This window comes from Equus przewalskii, chromosome 19 (genome assembly GCF_037783145.1).
Source record: "Equus przewalskii isolate Varuska chromosome 19, EquPr2, whole genome shotgun sequence".
NCBI lineage: Eukaryota > Metazoa > Chordata > Mammalia > Perissodactyla > Equidae > Equus > Equus przewalskii.
Genome location: NC_091849.1, coordinates 27,245,595 through 27,261,362, shown reverse-complemented (window position 1 = coordinate 27,261,362; position 15,768 = coordinate 27,245,595). Strand labels below are relative to the sequence as shown.

Here is a 15,768-nt window from a genome sequence, read left to right as displayed (position 1 = left end):
ATATCAGATAAAGCAGACTTCAAGATAAAAAAGATAATGAGAGACAAAGATGGGCATTATAGAATGATAAAAGGGACATTCCACTAAGAAGACATAACACTTATGAATATACATGCACCTGACACAGGAGCATCAAAGAATATAAAGCAACTAAAAGGAGAAATGGAAAGCAACACAGTAACAGTAGGGGACCCTAATACCCAACTTACATCAATGGGTAGATCATCCAGACAGAAAGTCAACAAGGAAACAGTAACCTTAAATTAAACACTAGACTGATGGACTTAATAGATATATATAGAACATTCCATCCAAAAGCAGAAGAATACACATTCTTCTCAAGTGCACATGGAACATTCTCAAATAGACCACATGTTAGGAAACAAGGCAAGACGTAATAAATTTAAGAAGGTTGAAATCATATCAAGCATCGTTTCTGACCACAGTGCTATGAAACAGGAAATTAACTTCAAGAAAAAAGTTGTGAAAGTCACAAACATGTGGAGACTAAACTACGTGCTACTGAACAACCATTGGATTAAGGGTGAAATCAAAGGAGAAATCAAAGAATATCTGGAGACAAATAAAATGAAAACACAACCAACCAACTCTTATGGGATGCATCAAAAGTGATACAAAGGGGGAAATTTAGAGCAATAGAGGTCTACCTCAACAAACAAAAATCTGAAATAAGTAATCTTAAACTAAACCTAAAATAACTAGAAAAAGAAGAACAAAAAAAGCCCAAAGTGAATAGAAGGAGGGAAACAATAAAATTCAGAACAGAAATAAATGAAAAGAAAGGACAATGAAACTAAGAGGTGGTTCTTTGAGAAGACAAAAAAAATTGACAAACCCTTAGCCAGACTCACTAAGAAAAAAAGAGAGAGGACTTAAGTAAATAAAATCAGAAATGAAAGAGGAGAAATTGCAATGGATACCACAGAAATACAAAGGAATATAACATTATGAAAAGCTATATGCCAACAAATTGGATACCCTAGAAGAAATGGATAAATTTTTAGAATCATACAACTTCCCAAAACTGAATCAAGAAGAAACAGAGAATCTGAATAGACCAATCACAAGTAAAGAGATTGAAAATGTAATCAAAAACCTCCCAAAAAATAAAAGTCTAGGACAAGATGACTTCTTGGTGAATTCTACCAAACATTCAAAGAAGATTTAATACTCATCCTCCTCAAACTATTTCAAAATAGGGAAGCATATGGGCATTTCTGAACTCATTCTACAAGGCCAACATTACCCTGTTACCAAAACCAGAAAAGGACAACACAAAAAAGGAAAATTATAGGTCAATATTCCTGATGAACATAGATGCAAAAATCCTCAACAAAATATTAGTAACTCGAATACAAAAATTCCTTAAAAGGATCACACACCATGATCAAGTGAAATTTACTCCACATATGCAAGGATGTTTCAACGTCCACAAATCAACCAATGTGATACACCACATTAACAAAATGAGGAATAAAATTCACATGATCCTTACAATAGATGAAGAGAAAGCATTTGACAAGATCCAACATCCATGTATGATAAAAAAAAACTCTCAATACAATGGGTATAGAAGGAAAGTACCTCAACATAATAAAAGCCATCTATGACAAACCCACAGCCAATATCATACTTAATGGTGAAAACTGAAAGCCAGCCCTCTGAGAACAGGAACAAGACAGGGGTGCCCACTCTCAGTACTCCTATTCAACATAGTACTGGAGGTTTTGGCCAGAGGAATTAGGCAAGAAAAAGAAATAAAAGGGATGCAAATTGGAAGGAAGAAGTAAACCTTTCACTCTTTGTGGATGACATGTTTCTATGTGTAGGAAACCCTATAGAATCCACCAGAAAACTATTAGAAATAATCAACAACTACAGCAAAGTTTCAGGGTACAAAATCAACATACAAAAGTTGGTTACATTTCTACACACTAATACTGAACTTGGAGAAAGAGAAGTCAAGAATACAATCCCATTTACGATCCCAACAAAAAGAATAAAATATCTAGGAATAAATTTAACCAAAGAGGTGAAAGACCTATACACTGAAAACTGCGAGACATTATTGTAAGAAATTGAAGAAGATAGAAAGTAATGGAAAGATATCCCATGCTCATTCATTGGAGGCATAAAGTTAGTTAAACTGTCCATATTACCTACAGCAATCTATGGATTCAATGTAATTGCCATCAGAATCCCAATGACATTCTTCATGGAAATAGAGCAAAGAATCCTAAAATTTATATGGAAAACCAAATGACCCTGAATAGCCAAAGCAATCCTGAGAAAAAGAACTAAAGCTAGAAGCATCACAGTCCCTGACTTCAAAATATACTACAAAGCTATAGTAATCAAAACAGCATGGTACTGGCACAAGTCTTAGGCATCAGTCTTAGGCATCAGTCTTAGCAGCATCTTTCCGAATACAATGTGTATTCACGCAAGGGAAACAGAAGAAGAAATAAATAAATGGGACTACATCAGACTAGAAAGCTTCTTCACGGCAAAGGAAACCATGAACAAAATGAAAGGACAACTCAACAACTGGGAGAATATATTTGCAAATCATATGTCCAATAAGGGATTAATTTCCAAAATATAAAATGAACTCATATAACTCAACAAGAAAAAAGCAAACAACTCAATCAAAAAATGGACACAGGATATGAACAGACATTTTTCCAAAGAAGACATACATATGGCCAACAGGCACGTGAAAAGATGTTCAACATCACTAATTATTAGGGAACTGCAAATCAAACCTACAGAAATATTACCTTATAACTGTCAGAATGGCTGTAATTAACAAGACAAAGAAAAACAAATGTTGGAGAAGATGTGGAGAAAAGAGCACCCTCATGGTGAGATTGAAAACTGGTGCAGCCACTGTGGAAAACAGTATGGAGATTTCTCACAAGATTAAAAATAGAAATATCATATGATCCAGCTATCCCATTACTGGGTATTTATCCAAAGAACTTGAAATCAACTATTCAAAGATATTTATGCACCTCTACATTCATTGCAGCATTATTCACAATAGCCAAAATGTGGCAGCAACTCAAGTGCCCTTCAACTGATGAATGGATAAAGAAGATGTGATATATATCACATATCACACGTATATACATATATACAATGGAATACTACTTAGCCATAAAAAAGACAAAATTGTCCCATTTACAACAGCATAAGTGGACCTTGAGGATATGATGTTAAGCCAAATAAGCCAGACAGAGAAAGACAAACACCACATGATTTCAGTTATATGTGGAAGATGAACAAACAGATGGATAAAGAGAACAGATTAGTGGTTACCAGAGAGGAAGGGGGTTCAGTGGTGGGTGAAAGGGGTAAAGGAGCACATATGTATGGTGATGGATAAAACTAGACTATTGATGTTGAACCTGATGCAATCTCTCTCTTTTTTTTTTAAGGTTGGCCCTGAGCTAACATCTGTTGCCAATCTTTTTTTTTTCTTCTTTTCCCCAAAGCCCCCCTGTACCTAGTTGTATATTCTAGTTTTAGGTCCTTCTAGTTGTGCTGTGTGGGACTCTGCCTCAGCATGGCTTAATGGGCGGTGATAGGTCTGCACCCAGGATCCAAACCAGCGAAACCCTTGGCTGCCAAAGCAGGGTTTGTGAACTTAACCACTCAGCCATGAGGCCAGACGCTGATGCAGTCTTTACAGAAACTGATGTATAATAACATACACCTGAAATTTACACAATGTTGTAAACGAATATGACCTTGAACAAATAGTTAAAAAAATCATATCTTCTCTGTTATATCCAGAATACAATCAGAAATCACTCAATTTATTCAACACAAGCAGAGACAAAATCATTATGGAACTCAACAATTCACTAATCAATTTTATTTTAAGTAAACAGAATAAATCCTTGCTCTTCTATACTTTAATTAGCATAATAATAAATGAACAAAGCTTCAAACTTGTCATAGTTTAATAAACATTTAAGAAGAAAATATTTAAACTAACTGCACATTGAGTTTACCAATTATTTGATTCTATTTTTTACTTTATTTTATAAATCCCCTTCAAAATCTGCTATTTTACTAGTATGCCATGAAATATTAAATATCTTGAAATCCCTGTTGAATGAAAATATTTTTAGGTTTCTACTAAACTGTGGATTTTTGTAGACTACATACATGCAAATACACACAGATATACAAACACACACACACTAAACATCTTTTTCAGTCAAAATATAGTTAATTCACAGCAATACAATACTCAGTAGTAAAATTTTCTTTTGAAAATTATCAGTATTTTTACCTTAAGAACTGGCCACTAGGTATCTATGTGGAATGAATAAGCGATCAGACACTCACTGTACAAATTATCTTTGATTGAGATCTTCAAAAGAGAATTAGGATTCATTCTAATTGGCTAAATATTACTAATATCAAAACCACTTTGGAATCTACTAGTTCAGTTCAATGGAGAGAAGTAACTGAGATCACAATATAAACCCAAACTTTGTGTGAAAGGAGCAAAAAATACTTAATGTGGTTATTTAGTGTCATACTATTCTATTAATTTTCAGCTTCTTTAAACCTTTTTAAAAGTAAATGATATTGAAGTACAATATACGTACAAAAAGTGCAAGTGCCTTAAGTGGAAAGTTTGATGAATTTTCACAAATTGTATACTTTATGTAACCAGCATCCATGTCAAGAATCAGAACGTAAGCAGAAGCCCAGAAGCCCCCTCCCTCTATTTCTCCTTCTAATCATTACTCCCTAGAGGAACCACTATTCTTTTTTTGGTTGCTGTTGAAGAAGATTGGCCCTGAGCTAACATCTGTTGCCTATCTTCCTTTTTTTGTTTGAGGAAGATTGTCACTGAGCTAATATCTGTGCCAGTCTCACTCTATTTTGTACGTGGGATGCCACCACAGCATGGCTTGACAAGTGGTGTGCCTGGGATCCAAACCTGTGAATCCCCCGAGCTGCCCAGGCAGAGCACACGAACTTAACCACTATGCCGCTGGGCTGGCCCCAAGGAACCAGTATTCTGACTTCCAGCATCACAGATTCATTTTGTCTGGTTTTGTGTCTTATGTAAACGGAATCATACAGTATGAACTATTTTGTGTCTGGCTTCTTTCACTCAACATTGTGTTTATGAAAATCACTCATGTTGTAGGTACTTAAAATTTGTTTACTCTCATTATTGTATAGTATTCCAATACACAGAAGACCACAGTTTGCTTTTAGCTATCTTATATAACTTATTTGCTCCTCACTGGATGGTTGGCTCCGTGGGGCCAGGGATCTCTGTTTCCATCACTGATATATCCCAGATACCTAGAATAGCATCTCGTACACAGCAGGTGCTTTGCAAGAATTTGTTGAATTAAGATATGACTAGATTTTAGTCACTCAGAAGTCTTCCAGTGCACAAGTGCTTGGGCCTGCATGCCCTGCATTAGCTCTCTCTCTAGTCTCTGGTTCTCCTCACTAGTCTCCTTAGCGCCCCTTTGACGTCCTTGTTCCTCAAAGTGTAAATCAGGGGATTCAGCAGGGGAGTCACCAGAGTATAGAAGAGGGCAATGCTTTTGTTCACATCCTGCGAATAACTGGAGGGAGGCTGGAGGTACATGGAGATGAGTGTGCCAAAGAAAATGATCACTACCATTAGGTGAGAGCCACAGGTTCCAAAAGCCTTCCGCCTTCCATGGGCTGATTTTATCTTCAGGACTGCACGGGTAATGTGACCATAGGATACTAAGATTAATGACAGGGGCACCACCAAGAAGAAGACACTGACAGCAAAGAGTTCAGCCTCATTGATGGAGGTGTTGGTGCAGGCCAGTTTTAGCATCACTGGAACTTCACAGAAGAAGTGGTCTACTCGGTTTTTACCACAGAGGGGAAGAGTCATGGTCAATGCCGTCTGTACTACAGAATTGCCAAACCCTGTAAGCCAAGCAGTCACAACAAGCTGCAAGCAAAGCTGGGGATGCATGATCACCATGTAGTGGAGTGGGCGTCACACAGCCGCATAGCGGTCATAGGCCATGACAGACAGGAGGACACACTCCACTCCCCCGAGTCCCAAGGCAATGAAGAGCTGGGTCACACAGCCACCATAGGTGATGGTCTTGTCCTTCCCCTTAAAGTTGGCCAGTGTCTGAGGGACAGTGCAAGTAGTCAAACAAAGATCCATGAAAGAGAGGTTGGAGAGGAAGAAATACATAGGGGTATGGAGGCGAGGATCCAAAACTGACAAAAGGATAATTGTGCCATTACCTAGAAAGCTCAAAAAGTAGATGATCAGGATGGCCACAAAGAGAGCCGTTTCTAGCTGAGGTCTGTTGGAGAAGCCCAGGAGAATGAATCCAGAGAAGGTGCTGTCATTAGCTCTTTCCATTGTACTCTGCCAGTTGGAATTAAGAGGACTCTATGCTTTTATTTTCCATGTTTAATCCACCTCTTTTTTCCTAGAGTGGGTAAATAGAGTTTGGTTGGGAGCTTGAAGCATTTTCACAACACTTCCTGGTTGGCAAGAAAGGGAGTGATAAATAGGTACTGTATATGAGTACCTTCTTTGCTTCAGGCACTGGCCTAAACTTCCTATGCATTTTCTCACAACAACTCTATGAGCTTGGCATTATCATGATCTCCACTGAATAGAAGAAGGAACTGAGTCTTAAAGAGGTTCAGTAATTTTCCCAGAGTGACTCATCTAATGAATGGCAGAGGGGCTGGCTCAGCGGTTAAGAGTGCAAGTTCAGCTTCGGCAGCCTGGGGTTTGCCGGTTTGGATCCGGGTGCCGACATGGCACCACTTGGCAAGCCATGCTGTGACAGGAGTCCCACATATAAAGTAGAGGAAGTTGGGCACGGATGTGAGCTCAGGGCCAGTCTTCCTCAGCAAAAAGAGGAGGATTGGCAGTAGATGTTAACTCAGGGCTAATCTTCCTCAAAAAAAAAAAAAAAAAAATAGCAGAGGCAGGATTAAAACTGATGCCACGACATGAGTTCTTTACTGCTAGGGACACTGCCTTTTTATAATTGCATGAACTCTAAAGATAAGCCAAGTTTCTCAAAAAATGAAATCTAATTGTCTTGAATATTTTGCAAATATGTACTCCCCAGTCCCTCTAGTTTTGTTTTCCATGAAGAATTGAAATATTTCAGACTGCCTTTCTTCTGTTTTGTGTAGAGAAAAAATATATTATCTGAAGTTTCATAAACAATAAAATTTACCATCACCAATTTTATTCAAAGAGAATAATACGTTTTAATGCCTACACCAAAGGAACCTTTGGTTACGGAGCCTGAAATCATGTTTAAAGGTTGGAAATGATTTAAGAATTCATTGTGTCCAAAATCTCATGTTTTGGAGGACTAATCCTGAAGAATCACCATTGATACCACTTTCAGCAAAAACTCAGGGAACGAACAACACAATGTTTACTCTTTGCTTTTTTTTCACTTTGTAATTCTCTTTTTAAATTCTTCAATGTGGTAGAGTAATTTATTTTTTTCCACCTTTCACTCTGCTCTTCCTATAAATACCAAATCATTCCTTTTTTAATTAAAATCAGCAGGCATTTTCTTGGAAATAAACTTCTCTCTCACACACAAACACACGCACATACACACCCTCCATGATGCAAGTTTAGTAGTAAATAATACGTAAGGAAGAGAAATATTTCATAATATCACAACAGCCTAGAAAAGAGTCTGGTATATGGTAGATTCACAAAAGATATATGTTGAATAAATGAAAATACGGTAGAAGTTTAAAATCTGTAATAGGTTATAGAAAGTGAATTTAAGGGTTATTGAAATCTATAAGTGTACAAGGGCAAAAAAAAAAAAGGAATCTCGAACAACAGTTAATAAGCAGTCTTTACCATTCAAACTTTAGATTTTTGTAAAATGCTGTGTTGTATGGACCCTTTCAGGACTGTTAATCTTTTGTAAATGTCACTTTTCTGTTAGCAAAACCCATGACCAGGCAAGAGGATATTGTTTTGGTGGCTGTTGTTACTGTGTTTTCAAAGAGTGAAATTAATTTGGAATAGTAAGTTCTAAAATGCAATGAAGTGGGAATCAGGATGCTTGAATTCTAATACAAATCTATGACTAATAAGCTCTGAGATTCTAAAGGCTGCTCCCCCCACCCCTGCTTCCTGGCCTTCTCTCCTTCAAAATAAAAGAGATACTGTTGTCAGCTTTTAATAACCAAAGAAAGACAATGTTTTTAGCTCTTTACTGAAACCTGGTAGGTTTATGTTCCAATAGATCTATTGTGGAATTTTTTTTTTTTTTTTTTTTTTTTGATGAGGAACATTGGCCCTGAGTTAACATTTGTTGCCAATTATCCTCTTTTTGCTTGAGGAAGATTGACTCTGAGCTAACACCAGTGCCAATACTCCTCTACGTTATATGTGGGCCACATCAAGCCACAGCGTGGCTTGATGAGTGGTGTGTGGGTCTGTGCCCAGGATCCAAACCTAAGAACCCCCGGCTGCTGAAGAGGAGCACCTGAACTTAACCACTACGTCATGGGGCTGGCCCCCTACTGTTGTACTTTGAATATACTCTCCTCAGTCCTTCCACACCCTTTAGTGACAAAACGGTTCTTAATTTCTATAGCTTCCAGATTATCAGGCCTTGTTTCAAAATATCCAGAATCATAAAACTGGCATTTGGTCACCAGAATTTGTTTTATCAAATGTTGTTAGTGCTTACCTTTGCTTCTTCTCTCTATCCTTGTGCTTTAAGAGTCACAGAGAAGGAGCGTCTCCAGTCCATCACAGTGCCAGTTAAAGGCTCTTAAAATGCTTTCGTATAGGCTGTTGTTTCTCAGAGATCACTGAAATATCTCATGACTCAGCCTAGAACATGATTTTAAGTGATTTTATTCTTCTTACTGATGCACAGAAAGTGATTTGAACCAAGAAAGCACATATTCTAATAAAAAAGACATAAAGTTCATTGTAACTACAAAAGTAGAATTAAATTGACATAGGCATTTTAATATAGATTTCTGTATGTTATATTATTTTCCTGGCCTGCCATAACAGAGTACCACAAACTAGATGGTTTAAGACAATAGAAATTTATTGTCTCAGTTGTGGAGGCTGGAAGTCCAAAATAAAGGTGTTGGCAGGGTCTCTGAATCCTGTAGGAGAGAATAAATCCTTGCAATTTTCTAGCTGCTGGTGGTTTGCTGCCAGTTTTGGGGGTTCCTGGGCTTGCAGCTGAAGCACTTCAATTACTGCCTCGGTAATCACACAGCGGTCTCCCCCTGTCTATCTGTCTTTCTGTTTTTCTTATAAGAATACCAGTCATATTGGAATAGGGCCCACCCTAACTGAGTATAACTTTCCCTTCACTTGATTACATCTGCAAAGACCCTATTTCCAAACAAGGTCATATGAATGGGAACCAATGATTAGGATTTCACCATATCTTTTTTGGGGAACACTATTCAACCCATACCAATAGAATAGTGTAATCACGCTTGTCAAATTATAAGAGTTCTTTATTATAAATGCGTGCTATGCAGTGATAAGCCTAAGATGCAGATATTAGTTCTATCTTATTCCAAGTTCATAAACGAGGTACAATGTGACTATGATAATTGCTAAGATTATTATCGATAAAATTGCTATTTCTGTTATTCCAATTGGTGTGTAGATAGCAGAAGTCCACAGTAATAGGAAAAACTGATTCCCCTTAGTAAGCATGAATATCCAATGAAGGCTTTTCTCCTATACACACCTTGTTACACTTTAGGGATCTGAAACATAAATACAGGTTGCATGCCTATGAGACTTAGCACTAAGCATTTGGTTTGAATTGAAAGAGAAAATACTTATGTCCTTTCACTTCTTTATTGAAGTGGTATGTGGAGTTTAGACTACTCTTTCAGTCTAGAATTTAATCGATGTATAAAGCAAACTCATGCACAGACACCAGTTCTGCACGAAGCACCACCACATTTGGATCTAAGGAATCAGGAGCAAAAGGAGCAATCTCAGCTGGCCTTTGGAACATTTGAATGGATGTTGGGTTAAAAATATGACATCTTCTTTCATAGAAGAATAAGAAAGATTATAGCTATCCAATTACCTTCTCAAAGAAGCAAGATGGTCTTTGAAGGACCACTGCAGTTCTGTGAAACTAGAAGATTGGCATATTGTTGGGAAAGTTAATATCTAGCAGATGAAACCACATGATTAATAGTTCCCCATGAATGCTGATACATTCAGTAATTACTAAGCAGTGTGTGGTCGTGGAACTGCAGAAATGTGTTAGGGGCTGAAGTAGATAGAACAGAATTCTTAAAATAAATACAGATCCATATATTTTAAAAATGCCTTAAAATATGCCAACCTTGGGCAGGATAATCCTTGAAAATTGTTAATCATCAAAGTCAAGGAAAATGGAAATTGTTGGTACTTCAGGATAGTCAAAAGTAGTACCAACTCTTTTTATAATTATTGCTAGCATAACATGTCATCCTCAGGTTTTTCCAGGAAGATTGTCCACTCATTTTATAGTGTTCCAGTGCAAAAGAGGAAAAATAAATTAGAATGGACAATTGAGTCTGTAGCTAAACAGAAGTTGGAATCTGTGAATTCTATGGAATCTGCCCATGAAAGAAGGGCTAATACTACATCTGAAGGATATATTTATAAGTCACAAAGTCAAAGTACATGCTTTAGGGACTGAAATACATGAGGATGTGTTTATTTTTAGCGGTCCCAAGAGTGCCCTGCCCTGTGTAACTCATTAGCCTCAGTTCAGGCATCCAGAGTTTGGCTGCCTCTTGGGAGCAGCCAAGCAGGAAGGCTCTAGAGAGGTGACATCAACAGGTTGTCCATCTCTTCCTGCCAAATTGACTAGGAGTGAACCTATTGTCTACTTAATTTCCATTTCTCAAATCTAGTAGTATTGATTGCAAATTTTTCTGTTAGACTTTAAATCCTTTTGTTTATTTGAGACATGATTGATGTATAATACTATTTAGTTTAAAGTGTACTACATAGTGATTCAATATTTGTATATATTGCAAAACGATCACCACAATAAGTCTAGTTAACATCCATCACCGCACACAGTTAAAATTTTTTTTTCTTGTGATAAGAACTTTTAAGATCTACTTTCTGGCAACTTTGAAATATACAATGTTTACTAACTATAGTCTCTACACTGTACATTACATCCCCATGGCTAGTCTTTAAATTCTTCATCCTATTTTCAGAAATATTATTTTTTCCTACTTAAAAGAGTAAAAAAATTTTCAGTAAGTATAAACTTCTGCGACTTTTTTCATATTAGTTATATTCTTCCACTATTAATGACTCACTTAAAAAAAGTGTTTTCTAATGGTGCTATCAACTTTTACCTTCCACATTTTTTGAGACTTTGTTACTCAGACATATCTAATCTATTCCATCTTCAGCTTCTTATATCCCATTATCTGTTTATCCGTAGCCTAAAATATGCTGAAGTGTGCCCTATCAGAAAAATAAAATTAAGATTAAGTTGCTCTTCCCCAACCGCACACTCTTCTAGCTCTCCCTTTCATTAACTTAGAATCATCTTGATAGTACACAAAATACCCATGTTTGTTCTCCTCTCATCAACACTTTTAAATATTCTTATTTGTATTCTTGCCCTCCCGCTGTTGTGAAGCTGCTTTCGCTGAAATCTTCAATACCTTTCCAGTCAACAAGGTCGACAAACTAATCATCATCTTACTTAACGTAATTTGGCATTGATGATGTTCCCTCCTTCAAGAAATTATGCTAATAGCTTCTCTGTGTTTGTTATCTATTATTTCTTGGAACCCTGATTCTCACTCTTCTTTCTCATCGGACATAAGCTTCAATGTTTAGATTTCCTAAAATTCTATCCTTGGCTGTCTTTTGTCTCCATACTGATCCTGAGATACTTTGCTGTTTCCATGGCTCAAACTACTATCTATGTATATGATAAATCTTCTTTCCATATCTACAATGTAGACCTACTCTTGAGTTCAATACTAAAGCAAATGGAATCTTGGCTATATACACATGGACTATTTATGAACTCGAAAATTTATATAGTTTTACAATCTAATTTATCATTTTATGAAAATAGCTCCATGTAAGTCATGTAAATCATGTAAGAAAACATGTCAAATTTCCATAATCTCCTTACCAAACCCTCAGTAACCACTTTGAGACTCCTGAATTTTCCTTGACTCTGCCCTTTGTTTTGGTCACAACATTGAACCTAAGCTTTGTTGATTCTCTTTCTGACATGTTTTTAGAATACATTCACCCTCTAGCACACATTTTCCGCTTGTTATCAACATATTAATTAAGATCTTTTTATTCTTGCAAGAACTATTTAATTCATCTCCTAGGAGAACTTCCAACCAAATCGACTCGCAGTTTCTTTAGTTTTATCGAATTTTTTTTCCTAAACTACATAATCGCATCACTTCTTTGCTTAAAGATAGCTATCTTCTACAAGATTAAATAAAAAGTACAACTTTAACATATGAAACTGTGTTTATTCCATGGACCCTGTAGTTGTGGGAAGAAATCCACAACTTGCTTTTCACTGCATACACATTCCAGTTTGGGGCCAATATATTAGGCGTTCTATCACTCTAACATGTTGTTTCATCTGAAAGGTATTTCTAATTGAATTCTTTGCTCAAGGATCATATTCTTTATGAAGACCATAAAATCCCCACTTGCTCTCTTTTTTGAGGTCTTGTAACATGTTCTACCCAATTATTATTATTACTAATCAGTGGCCATGGTAATTTATTCTTGGCTGCCTATATTCCATGTAGAATGTGAATTCCTTCAGGATGGACCTATTTCTTCTTCACCTTTCTATCCCCAGTGTAATTCTATGTCCTATGCATTCTATGTTTTCAAAATTTTATTCTTAATGAATATTAAGTTAATGAGCTGAAATTCCAAAACAATGAATGTAATTTCAATGTAAGCTCTAATTGTAGTGGATTGAAAAAGAATCTGAGAATTATCTTGTTCTCTCTGTATATGTTAAAGGTACATGTACATCCTTCACAAGTAGATATTGATTTAAGAAGTGAGGTTATGAACGTGGATTTGAGGAATCTTATTAATATGTAAAAATGATAACTTACTTTTCTGCTTAAATTTCTTTGGCAGTGCACCATTGTCTTCAGAATAAAGTGTTAACTCTTAAGCATAGCAGTCAAGGTCCTTGTTCATGTTGTGTTTCTTTGTTTTTCTAGTTTCACAGATCAGCTTTTCCCTCTGATGCTCCTTTCACTTTGAATGTTCTTATATAGTGGATGTCTTTTCAGACATCATAGTTAAGTTAAAGCATTTCTTACTCTGTGAAGTGTGTCTTCTTCTTCCAGGTAAGGTTGATAATGTGCTATTTTATGCCCCAGAAGTCAAACCGTTTTTATTAAACAAAGAATTAAACTATCATATAAGCACCCATCTTAAGATATCATTAAAAGGAATGCAAAGAAATAAAAAAATATCAGAATCAATTAGCTAAAAAGAGATTAGGATTGATTCTTGTTGAGGAAATGGATCTGGTATGTTTTTTAAAGCCAAGCTACCATTAAGACTATGAGTGCTCTCTAGAGTTATACTTACTTGTTTTATAAATAACAACTTTAAGTCAATTCCTTTCTCTTAAATATTACTCCTTTAAATCTAGAATATCTCTCTAAATTATTTTATAATTTTACTTTCTTTGTCAATATTATATACTCATTGACTGTCACTTTTATGTATTACTGCAGTCTTTTAGAATCATGGAAAACTTACACCCACTTTATTAATGCTTCATTATAGTTAGTAGGTACACCTAGAGAATACTCCTCACAAGAAATGAGAAATCAAATTTGAGCATTAAGTGTTCTTCTTTAAGATAATTTGTTTAATTTAGCACCTTGGAACTGTTAAAGTCCAATTCTATTTAGTCACCTAAGGTGCCTGCTTGGGTTAATCAGCTGTTAAACCTCTTCTTTGTTTTTTCCCCATTGGAGATTATCAATTAGAACTTACTGTTTTGGGTATAGTTACTACTTATTCTGGAGTTAGTTGTCTAGTTAAAATGATTCTCTGGGAGATCTGGTGTGAAGATGGTAGCATAGGCAGACTCTGAACTCACTTCCTCCCATGACATAACTAATTTTCAACTACTCTTGGAAAAGTTATCCTTGAGAGAGAACTGAAAACCAGATAACAAGAACCCCCACAACAAGGGACAGTACTGGCTGAGGTGGGAGAGGCAGAAATTCCTTTCTGGAGGGAAAAATGCCACCTTCCAGCTGTGGTGCTTTTCGGCCAGCTGGGAGCAATCCTAAGGTATAAAGCCTTCCCTGGAGGAGTAGGGGATCTGAGTGGGGGAACATTATCACAATAAGCAGCTTTTGGATTCAGCATAACTGAGACAAGTGTCATAATATCTGACTTTATTGGCTATTAACTACAATGGAGAATACTCCCAGAAAAGCTATTGGACACAAGGGAAAAAAGAAAGCCTGCTCTTAAACAGCCCATGCACAAACTCACCCATTTTGAAAAGCAACCTAAAATCACCAGAAAGAAAGGTACACAGTCCTCTGATGAAAACAGATTCACTTGATAGGCTCTGGGTGCCTCTCAGTGAGGGGTGAGACCTCCCCTGGCTGGAACTACCTCCCAAGGGATGGAGACATTGGCGGCAGCCATTATTGTCACCTAGTGCAGGTGTGCTGATACAGATGCTGGCAGGAGCCATTGGAGTTCTTCCCCTGGCCTGTTAGGCCAGGATCTGCCACACCCACTAGGCCACCAATTTAATCCAGCTCAGCCAGGGCAGACAGCCTGCCCTAGGGACTGGGCCTAGCCAACCGCAAGCCCTCAGGCAACTTGTGGGCCTGCATAAGTGGGGAACCTGGAACCTCTGCAGGTGGGCGAGTGGGTCTGCCTCTGTGGGGCAGGGCGTGTGTGAGGGGTGGGCCTGCATTGGTGGAGTGTGCAGGACCTCTGCAGCAGGATGGAAGGGTCTGCTTCAGTGGGTCAGGGTGTGGGCATGGAGCAAGACTGTGTTGACGTGGTGTGTGTCCCTTCTGGCTGTGAGGCTTGTGAGTTGCAGCAGACTTGTCTTCTCAAAGAGCCACATAGGGAATCGGCCCCATCCTCCAAAGCCAGAAAAAAATTGGGTGCTCTCATGCCTGGGGCCAGCCTGACTCCACTGCAGTCCTGAGAGCTGACAACAGCCTTGTGGGCCACAGGCCTACAGCAATTGTAAGCCCCTGAGCCGAGCAACGAGCCATGCTGGAGGTCTACATTGTTAACAGAAAAACTGCAAAAAGAATGTACTACTAAACCTTGTAGCCAACTGTACTGGGGCTCACCACACCTGATAAAGTGACAGAAGGGATCATAGCAACCACGTGCAGCTGAGTATTGTGACCAGCTGCCCTGGGGCACAGCCTAGCCTTCCTGGGTACCTGTGGCAAGCATAACTCTGCTCCAGCAGAAGGACACATGTAGCCCACACAGGGGAGAATCCTGGAACATTTGGAACTGGTGACAAGAGGGAAGAACATTGCTGGGCTTCATGGGGCATCTGTTATATCAGACCACCTCTCCAAGATCAGGAGAGGTAGCTGACCTACCTAATACATAGATATAGCACAGAGAGGAGACAAAGGAATATGTTCCAAGCAAGGGAACAGGGAAAAAAACCCAATAAAGAA

At 37.7% G+C, this 15,768-nt stretch overlaps 1 pseudogene; it reads right to left on the bottom strand.

The window, feature by feature from the left end:
• Window positions 1-5,491: 5,491 nt before the first annotated feature.
• LOC139077430 (putative olfactory receptor 2B8) lies at window positions 5,492-6,424 on the bottom strand (annotated as a pseudogene).
• Window positions 6,425-15,768: the final 9,344 nt, after the last annotated feature.